The sequence below is a fragment of the Narcine bancroftii genome, chromosome 1, assembly GCF_036971445.1.
Source record: "Narcine bancroftii isolate sNarBan1 chromosome 1, sNarBan1.hap1, whole genome shotgun sequence".
In the NCBI taxonomy this organism is placed as follows: domain Eukaryota; kingdom Metazoa; phylum Chordata; class Chondrichthyes; order Torpediniformes; family Narcinidae; genus Narcine; species Narcine bancroftii.
In genome coordinates, this window is record NC_091469.1 from 269,754,262 (window position 1) to 269,763,198 (window position 8,937).

At 41.5% G+C, this 8,937-nt stretch overlaps 1 protein-coding gene across 5 annotated transcripts in view; it reads left to right on the forward strand.

Moving 5' to 3' along the window:
• Window positions 1-6,245: 6,245 nt before the first annotated feature.
• Window positions 6,246-8,937, forward strand: part of LOC138743360 (uncharacterized) — a 35,975-nt gene continuing 33,283 nt past the window's right edge. For 2 of the 5 annotated variants that reach the window (XM_069898602.1, XM_069898662.1), the window contains exon 1: window positions 7,573-7,845. The gene's annotated coding sequence lies outside the window, so the exon portion shown is untranslated. Of the gene's footprint in view, window positions 6,382-6,899; window positions 6,971-7,572; window positions 7,846-8,937 lie in introns of those variants that run through there. The other 3 variants (XM_069898629.1, XM_069898619.1, XM_069898608.1) reach the window with 3 other exon arrangements.

Here is an 8,937-nt window from a genome sequence, read left to right on the forward strand (position 1 = left end):
AAAAATGTACTTTGAAGTAAATACGGAATCAGTGGAAGATAAGTTTATACTATGGGACGCAATGAAAGCATTCATTAGAGGGCAAATAATAAGTTATGCAACCAAGATGAAGAAGGACTATAATCAGGAAACAGAGCAGTTGGAAAGGGAAATAATAAACATAGAAAAAAAATTAGCAATAAAGGAAGATACAACCAAAAGAAGAGAATTGGCGGATAAAAAAATAAAATATGAAACATTACAAACATATAAGGTGGAGAAGAATATAATGAAGACAAAACAGAAATATTATGAACTAGGGGAAAAAACACACAAAATCCTAGCATGGCAGCTTAAGACAGAGCAAACTAAGAAAACGGTATTGGCAACAAGGAAAAAAGACAAACAAATTACATATAATCCAAAAGAAATTAAGGAAAACTTCAGAGAATTCTATGAACAATTATACCGAACCGAAAACGAAGGGAAAGAAGGGAAAATAGATGAATTTTTGACTAAAATTGAACTACCAAAACTACAAATAGAGGAACAAAATAAATTAACAGAACCATTTGGAACAGTAGAAATACAAGAGATAATAAAAAATTTACCAAATAATAAGACACCAGGAGAGGATGGACTCCCAATAGAATTCTACAAAACATTTAAAGACCTAATAATACCGCCCCTCCTGGATGTAATCAACCAGATTGATGAGACACAAAACTTACCAGATTCATGTAAAACAGCAATAATTACAGTGATACTAAAACAAGGGAAAGATCCACTCTCACCAGCGTCATATAGACCAATATCTTTGCTAAACACAGATTATAAGATAATAGCTAAACTATTAGCGAACAGATTAGCAGAACAGGTACCGAAAATGGTAAATTTAGACCAAACTGGATTTATCAAAAAAAGACGCACAACAGACAATATTTGTAAATTTATTAACTTAATTCATGCAGTAGAAGGAAATAAAGCACCGGCAGTAGCAGTTGCTTTAGACGCAGAGAAGGCCTTCGACAGAGTAGAATGGAATTACTTGTTCAAAGTATTGCAAAAATTCAGTTTACCGGAGAAGTATATTAATTGGATTAAAGCATTATATAAGGGACCGTTAGCGAAAGTGACAGTAAATGGACATGTATCAAAGCAATTTAACTTAAGCAGGTCAACGCGGCAGGGATGCCCACTATCACCATTATTGTTTGCGCTAGCTATAGAACCACTAGCAGAATCGATAAGAAGAGATAATAATATAAAAGGAATAAAAATAAAAGACAGGGAATATAAAATCAGTCTGTTTGCGGATGATGTGATAGTGTACTTAACAGAACCAGAACTATCAATAAAAGAACTATATAAGAAATTGAAGGAATATGGAGAAGTGTCGGGATACAAGATAAACGTAAATAAAAGTGAAGCAATGCCTATGAATAACGCGGATTTCGCAAAATTTAAGGAGGAATCCCCATTCAGATGGCAAACGCAGGCAATAAGATACCTAGGTGTGCAAATAAACAAAAATCTAGGCCAATTATATAAACTCAATTACAATCCACTAATGAAAAAACTACAGGACGATTTAGAGCATTGGAAAGAGCTACCACTAACACTGATAGGAAGGATAAACTGTATTAAAATGAACATTTTTCCAAGGATACTATACTTATTTCAGGCATTGCCAATACAACTGACAGAAAAATTCTTCAAAGAGTTAAAGAAAATAATAAGGAGATTTTTATGGAGAGGGGGGAAACCGAGGATAGCACTAGACAAATTAACAGAATGGTATAAACAAGGAGGCTTACAATTGCCAAACTTCAAAAATTATTATAGAGCCGCACAATTAAGGTACCTATCAGATTTTTATCAAACAAGGGAAAAACCAGACTGGACGAGACTAGAATTAGATAAAATAGGGGAAAAGATACCTGAACACATATTATATAAATGGGACGAAAAATTGGTACAACATAGAACTTCTCCAGTATTACACCATCTCCTCAATATATGGAAGAAGATACATGTAGAAAGAAATAAAATAAATTACCAAATACCAAAACTAATATTGACGCAAAATAAGCTACTCCCTTTTACAATAGACAACCTTGCCTTTAGAAAATGGGAAAAAAAAGGGATTAAAAGAATAGAAAATTGTTTTTCAGGAAGTAGATTCTTATCCTTTGAACAAATGAGAGATAAGTACAATATAACGGGAGATACAGCGCTGGCATATTACCAACTGAGATCCTACTTGAAAGATAAATTAGGAAGCAACTTGAGTTTACCAGAGGGAAGTAACCTTGAATATGTGATTACAGATACAATGTTAATCAAAAGATTTATAAAAAATATGTATATTAAACTGCAAGAAAAGGAAAATGAGGAAACAAATGGTAAAACTAAACAAAAATGGGAACAAGATTTAAATATAAAGATAAAAAAGGAAACATGGGAGAAGTTATGCTCTGGAACGATGAGAAATACAATAAATACGAGGCTGCGTATGATACAATATAATTGGTTACACAGACTATACATTACACCGCAAAAGTTAAATAAATGGGACCCAACAGTATCTGATAGATGTTTTCGATGTAAAAAAGAAAGGGGAACAACAATTCATGCAATCTGGACATGTGAGAGAGTAGAAAAATTTTGGGATGATCTCAATCAGATATTAAATAAAATAACAGAAAACAATATACCAAAGAATCCAGAGATCTTTCTCCTAAGTAACATAAAAAATAAAGAATTTGGAATTGACTTGGAGGATGCACAAAAAAGATTTGTTAAGATAGCCCTAGCTGTAGCAAAAAAATGTATTATGTCAACCTGGAAATTGGAAGATAATTTGAAAATACAACAATGGTATATAGAAATGAATAAATGTATTCCATTAGAAAAAATAACATATAGTTTAAGAAATAATATTGAAATATTCGAACAAGTATGGGAGCCTTACATTAAATACAATAGCGAAAACCTACCGGGAACAAACATTACCTAAGTTGATGGAAGGAGAAGAGAAGAAAAAAATGGACTCAGTAGAATTTCTGGTGTATTTTTGTTGAATGACAACATTGTCTAACTGAATTAATGCAACCTAGATTGTATAACTAAAATGGATGAGAGGGGGGAGGGATGGGGGGGTGGCTTGGGAGGAGGGAGGGGGGAGGGAGAAAAAGTCACTGTAAATGTGTGGAAAAGAAAAAGTGTATATCATGGCTATTGTGATTTATGGTGTGAAAAATAAAAAAAAAAAAAAAAAAAAAAAAAAAAAAAAAAAAAAAAAAAAAAAAAAAAAAACATTGTAAAATGTACATTTGTGCCAAGATTATTCCTTGCGGCACTTTGGATTTACTAACAATAACCCTTTCAGTTTCAAGGTGGTTATGGACAGGAGTAAGCTTGAACCATAAATTAAAGTCCTGAGTTGGGGAGGGTAAGGCCAATTTCAATATGAGGCAGGACCTTGCCAATGTAGACTGGGGACTTTTACTTCGAGGTAGGTCTTCCTCCATTAGTGAATCCACGAATGCTCAGGGCCAACTTGTTCCCATAAGGGTGAAAGGAACTCAAAGGATCATCAAGGGATATTGAGGGGTAGATAGAGAAATGAGTGAAGGATGAGAGAACAGAAAATGGGGGAGTCATTCCGGAACATTGAAATTGGAGAGGGATACTTAAAAGAAATAGAAGGGCAAAGTGGAGGCACAAGATATCAGGATTAAAGAAATTCCCTATTTTATCAATACATTAAGGCCTGCAGCTGACGTGGACTTTTTACCCCCTCCATAAATCTTCGTCCGCGAAGCCAAGCCAAAGAAGAAAAGAAGAGAAGAAGGATACAAGGTTGACCAAATCTCCTTGCTGGGGGTGTGGAGCCATAGGTGAGGTCTTCAGTGAATATATATCCGTGTTCACTAGAAGTACATTGAAAATGGACAAATTATGGAGGGGAACTGTGAAATACTTAAACCTGTGAAGTTAAGGAGATATTAGCCATCCTTGCAGGCTTAAAAGCGGCTAAGACTGTAATTACACATGAAAGGGAAGAAGATTTTCAACATTTTGTGACCACAAAATTATCTGAGGTGTCAGATAATGAGAGAACAGCAGCATTTATTCAGGAAGGCAGGAGATAAACCAAGAAATTGCAGAGTATAATCACAATTCAGAAGATTTTTAGACATACAGCACAGTAAAAGCGCTTTTGCTACAGACTCACAAATTCTCCTTGCATTGCCTTTGAAGAAATGTCCATCTACACGAGCTGTGGTCATAACACTCCTGGTCCTTTTGTAGTCAAGACTCAAACTTGGCAGCCTCCACGAAGCTTCCAAGACCATTGTACCAGTCTAAGTACCCTCACTGCTAGTCACACTTAAAGTGAAACCATCTCTCCAAGTGACCTTTACTATTAGTCACAGTCAAAATGAAGCACTTTGCTTCCTAAAAGACCCTCCTGGCACAGGTCAATCCACTGAAGAAGTCCAGTCATTCACAGAGCATACTTTGCTCTGAATTCCACAAGAATGGCCGGCCACTAGAGCTGCTTTCAAAAGCTGTTTTCTCTTCAATAGCCAGATGGTTCTCCCTTCCAAAATCACAGTGTCTTTGCAAATGTATCGCATTCTGGAATGGACTGTGACAAACCTTCCATCAGTTCTTCCAATGTATCAAATTATCGCTGGGCTGAGACGTATTGTGCTTGTGTGACCATTCAGTCCCTCCTGTCCATACTATCCCTTATAGTGATAATCCCATTTTACTAAGATGGGAGCTTGTAATACATTCCACTGGAGGAAAATCAGAGAGGGTCATTATGGTCTATTATTGTTCCAAAAACTGCAGGTAGGTTGAGAACAATAAGAAATGACAGGCTCTCATTAGTGACCATGCTAGGTGTTGGTCAATACTGGAAGAGGAATGAAAGTTAGATTGAAGTGCTGAGCTGTGGGACAGATGCGTTTGAGTGGCAGCAACATGTTCAAGGACTTTGGAGGGAGCGGAGCTTTGCAGAGTAGTTCTGTCATATCAGGGCCAAAGAATGAGCTGCTGGAGGAACTTGACAGTCCAGGAATCAGATTCAGTTTTATTTGTCATGAACACATCTAACAAAATTTGTTGTTTTGTGGCAGTTGTGCAGAACAACAAAATGACTTTCAATTACAATTATGAAAACACAACATAAAAATAAAAATAAATAGATAGTGCGGGGAAAAGAGAAAAGGTGAGGTAGTGTTCATAGTCCCTTCAGAAATGTGATGGTGGAGGATAAGAAGCTGTTTTGTAACTTTGAGTGTGTGCCTTCAGGCTCCTTCCTGATTATAGCAGTGAGAAAAGGGCATGGCATTGGTGGTGAGGTTCCTTGATAACAGAAGCTGCTTTCTTGAGGCACTGCCTCTTAAAGATGTCCTTAACGAAGTGAAGACTAATGCCCACAATGGCACCAGCTGAGTTTACAACCCTCTGTAGCCTGTTCCTGTCCCGTGTATTGACACCTCCATTCCAGACAGCGAAAGAACCAGACAATCTGTATAAACTTACAAGAATCTTTCGTGGCATACCAAATCTCCTCAAACTCAAACTTACCCGTGAGAAGCACCCATTGGTAGAAATAGTTGGGTGGGTGACATCTCCAGAATGGAGGACCATCGCCTTCCCAAGATCGTGTTATATGGCAAGCTCTCCACTGGCCACCGAGACAGAGGTGCACCAAAGAAGAGCTAAAAGGACTGCTTAAAGAAATCTCTTGGTGCCTGCCACATTGACCACCGCCAGTGGGCTGATATCGCCTCCAACCGTGCATCTTGGCGCCTCACAGTTCGGCAGGCAGCAACCTCCTTTGAAGAAGACTGCAGAGCCCACCTCTCTGACAAAAGACAAAGGAGGAAAAACCCATCACCCAACCCCAACCCACCAATTTTCCCTTGCAACCACTGCAACCGTGCCTGCCTGTCCCGCATCGGACTTGTCAGTCACCAACGAGCCTGCAGCAGACGTGGACATACCCCTCCATAAATCTTTGTCCGCGAAGCCAAGCCAAAGATTTCAGGTCAAGGACTCTGTGGTATCAGGTTCGGATTTCCCCTGGTATATCATCCAAGCTTCTTTTCCTGTCATTATGATGTAATCTTTAAATCACAGTGACACAAGATTCTGTTCAGTTTAGTCCCAGGAAGAACAAAAGTTGCTTCTTGATGCATCAGAAATGTATTTGAGCAACCTCTAGACTGCAAAAATTTACAGTACACTACACTGTAATATTCTGTACTCAACTTTTTAATTAACTCCAAGTATGTAGGCTTTGCAGTCTGCGACAGCATTTTATTGCCCATCCCCACTTGCCCTTGAGACGGTGGGTCTTGAACCATTGAGGTCCTTGAGGTGAGGATGAACCCGTAATGATGTCGGAGTGGGAGTTCCAGGAATGTGACCTTCTGAAGGTGAAGGAATGGCAATGTCTTTCCAAGTCAGGATGATGTGTGGCTTGTGGGCACATTCCAGCTGGTCAAGGGCTTGGAAGGTCCTGCCTCAGGAGTGTGAATTGCTGCAGTGCATTGATCGAGTCCGTGTATTGTAGACAGGGATGCTCATCATCCAGGCTGCTGGGTCTCTGCCCTGGCCTGTGTGTGTGCAGTGGGGGGTGGGGGGGGGGGGGGGGTGAGCTGACGTCTGAGGATTACCCTTATTTGGCTACCAAATGACTGATTTTCGCAGCAATCCTTCCGAGAAACTCCTAATTCGGGTCTCTCAGGATTTCGTCAATTACGTGTGGAAATTACACTACTGTATCCAAGGTAAACGAGCCAATTGCAGCAAGGTGGCGTCCCAATTGTTCAATCTCGCTAGATCATGGGTCAATGAGAGGGGGGTCGACGATAGCTTTTCAGAAGGGACAGATGGAGGAGATTGGTGTGTCGTGACACTGGTGGATGGCTATTTATATTTTTACCGAACTCCAGATCTCTACCAGGTGGGGAAAGCTATAAAGTCTGTTTATTCAACGCTTCTCTGCAGCCCTTTGTCAAATGAAATTTAACGTGCATTCCATACTTACTTAAAACATAACTACAAAATGCAAGGTAGGAGGCTGCATTTAAAAAAACATTTAGTGTAATGTTTTATGACCTGATCTGAAATTGACACCGGATTGTTCCGTGTTCTTCGGTCTTGATCATTAAACGATCGGTGGTAATGAATCGACAGAGGGCAACGCGTGGAGGGGAAATTATCTCATTCAACCCCATTTACCAGCAACGGGCGGACAAAAACCAATGAGCAAACTTGTAAATGGAATCGTGGGGTTTTTTTTAGTATTAGAATGGTGCTTTCTGCAAATAGATACGGCTGTAATTCTGGGTATAATTGAATTGAAATAGAAACATGCGTTTCTTATCTTTCAGTGTTTCAAAAGTCGTTCCAAGATCATCAAAAAACACCCTTTTTCTGTCCATATTAGGCAATTAGAAGTAAATCGGAGAAAAACTAATGGGTATTTGTAAGTTTCCAATGGAGTTCTAAAGCGTGCATGTTCACTAAGGGGACGTGTTCAAAGATCGCATCAAGGCAAAGAGTCTGTTCCATCTTCCTGTGACCGGACGGGGATCTGGAGAACTGAGTGCACGTTCAATGAAGGCAGCGCCGCGATCGTATCCCTGGCGCTCGGGAGCCCGGCACTGTGTCCCCGGCGGGGATCCACGACCCCCCAGTGATTGAGCGCGCCCACGGCGGCAGGAAACCCACAAAAACGCCGCAGATGGAGCAAGAAAAGGCGTGCAGCTCACAGAAGGTAACTGGAGGCGGCCGTCATGGAGCCGCCTGGCCGCTGCTCACTGTCGGTCGAGCGGGGTAAGTAAGGCGGGGGGGGGGGTTCCCATTATTTGTAGCAACCACAGACCGCTCGGGGTGAGTGGGCTGTTGGGTTGATCCGGCTATTGTTGAGTTCGCCTCCAAGGCGCTCGTTCACACTCAGCGCCTTCCGGTCACGCACAAGCGCCGGGATTTCGGCGGGGCCGCAAAATTAACCTTGAGGGTTCATGCACAAAAGTGCTGGGGGCAGCTCACGCAGCGTCTCCGCCGGCAGCCTGAGGACCCCCGCGGAACGAAACGCTTGTCGCTCGGAGATCTGCTTCCTCTGGAGGCTGCGCGACCTCTGGGGATGACACTGCAATCGCCGCGGCTGCGGATACTTCTCGTTGAACAGTGGGTGGGGGGGCTGCGATTTCCCTGGGGTTCCGCGCCTGCTTCTGCAAGTGGCTTCATTCCAGACAGTCTTTCAATGAAGTTGGCGTCCAGTCTCGCTTTGCAAGATACTTGGAAGTGAGGAAGCAATGACAGGAGCGGGAGATTTTTGAGAATTGAGCAGGATCTTCGGGATTAATTGCTACCAGCGATCAGGCACTAACCCATCTTAAAGAAAGCCTCAGCAAAGATCTGGAAGATCACAAGATACAGGAGCAGAAGCAGTCCCATTGGATCCATCCTCCCGCTCCCTGGCCTGCTCCCCGAAATCCCTGATGCCCTGACTAATCAAATATCTGTCAGTCTCTGTCGTAACTACACCCAATGACTGCACTTCCACAGCTGCTTGTGGCAACAAGTTCCAAGGACTCTCCACCCTCTGACTAAAGAAACTTTCCCCCTTGTCCTTGACTCCCCAACCATGGGAAACACCCTTGCCCTATCTCCTCTGTCCAGGCCTTTCAGCATTTGAAGTGTCTGAGGTTCTCCTCCTCATCTCTCTGTACTCCAACGAATACAGCCCAAGAACTGAGAGTCTGGCTGCTCTCCACTCATGTGATTACAGGTACATTCCAATCCCCCAGACATCTGGACCCTCAACGCCAAAAGTCATTTTTAGTGGGCAATGAAAGCACATCAGGTCCAATCATTTCGGAGTCCTTTCTGGCAGAAGGAAGATGCAGAACAGCCATCATCAAG